Here is a 1,956-nt window from a genome sequence, read left to right as displayed (position 1 = left end):
CCCAAGTCCCGAACTTAGAGATATTTTTGGTTTCGGACCAACCAATTCGACTTGCCTTCATCTCTTGTTAGGTTTATAATATCAATACTCGAACTTATATGCATGTTCAGGGACATCATTTTAACTTTCGGTTTGCACCCAAGTCCCGAACTTAGAGATATTTTTGGTTTCGGACCAACCAATTCGACTTGCCTTCATCTCTTGTTAGGTTTATAATATCAATACTCGAACTTATATGCATGTTCAGGGACATCATATTAACTTTTGGTTTGCGCACAAGTCCCGAACTTAGTGATATTTTTGGTTTTGGACCAACCAATTCGACTTGCCTTCATCTCTTGTTAGGTTTATAATATCAATACTCGAACTTATATGCATGTTCAGGGACATCATATTAACTTTTGGTTTGCGCACAAGTCCCGAACTTAGAGATATTTTTGGTTTTGGACCAACCAATTCGACTTGCCTTCATCTCTTGTTAGGTTTATAATATCAATACTCGAACTTATATGCATGTTCAGGGACATCATTTTAACTTTCGGTTTGCACCCAAGTCCCGAACTTAGAGATATTTTTGGTTTCGGACCAACCAATTCGACTTGCCTTCATCTCTTGTTAGGTTTATAATATCAATACTCGAACTTATATGCATGTTCAGGGACATCATTTTAACTTTCGGTTTGCACCCAAGTCCCGAACTTAGAGATATTTTTGGTTTCGGACCAACCAATTCGACTTGCCTTCATCTCTTGTTAGGTTTATAATATCAATACTCGAACTTATATGCATGTTCAGGGACATCATATTAACTTTTGGTTTGCGCACAAGTCCCGAACTTAGTGATATTTTTGGTTTTGGACCAACCAATTCGACTTGCCTTCATCTCTTGTTAGGTTTATAATATCAATACTCGAACTTATATGCATGTTCAGGGACATCATTTTAACTTTCGGTTTGTACCCAAGTCCCGAACTTAGAGATATTTTTGGTTTTGGACCAACCAATTCGACTTGCCTTCATCTCTTGTTAGGTTTATAATATCAATACTCGAACTTATATGCATGTTCAGGGACATCATTTTAACTTTCGGTTTGCACCCAAGTCCCGAACTTAGAGATATTTTTGGTTTCGGACCAACCAATTCGACTTGCCTTCATCTCTTGTTAGGTTTATAATATCAATACTCGAACTTATATGCATGTTCAGGGACATCATTTTAACTTTCGGTTTGCACCCAAGTCCCGAACTTAGAGATATTTTTGGTTTCTCACCAACCAATTCGACTTGCCTTCATCTCTTGTTAGGTTTATAATATCAATACTCGAACTTATATGCATGTTCAGGGACATCATTTTAACTTTCGGTTTGCACCCAAGTCCCGAACTTAGAGATATTTTTGGTTTCCGACCAACCAATTCGACTTGCCTTCATCTCTTGTTAGGTTTATAATATCAATACTCGAACTTATATGCATGTTCAGGGACATCATTTTAACTTTCGGTTTGCACCCAAGTCCCGAACTTAGAGATATTTTTGGTTTCGGACCAACCAATTCGACTTGCCTTCATCTCTTGTTAGGTTAGCAAAATTTTTAATGCAATAACATGTATTTTGTGAGTTTATGTCCGAGGGATTTAAGTACCGGACTTAGAGAAATTTTTGAAGTCCAAACATTCAATTTGGACTCCATACTCCATTGCTCCTCTAAGAGGTACCTAGTACCCCGTAGCGAAGCAACCGTCACGTTTGAACTTTCCACTAGGAGGTGCAGCCATCACTCGACATGTTAATCATTATCACCCCATACTACTCTCTATATCCGGATACGGCGCTAACCCGATTGCTTGCCCCGACAGCAATCGACCCACTCGTAAGCGGGTTACCCGTAGGTAAGTCAACGATGCGTATTGCCCCCTTCAAGCAAACCGATCATCACTCCGTGGAGGAGTAATGACG

This window comes from Anopheles maculipalpis, assembly GCF_943734695.1.
Source record: "Anopheles maculipalpis chromosome X unlocalized genomic scaffold, idAnoMacuDA_375_x X_unloc_9, whole genome shotgun sequence".
NCBI classification, from domain to species: domain Eukaryota; kingdom Metazoa; phylum Arthropoda; class Insecta; order Diptera; family Culicidae; genus Anopheles; species Anopheles maculipalpis.
This window is presented reverse-complemented; position numbering follows the sequence as displayed.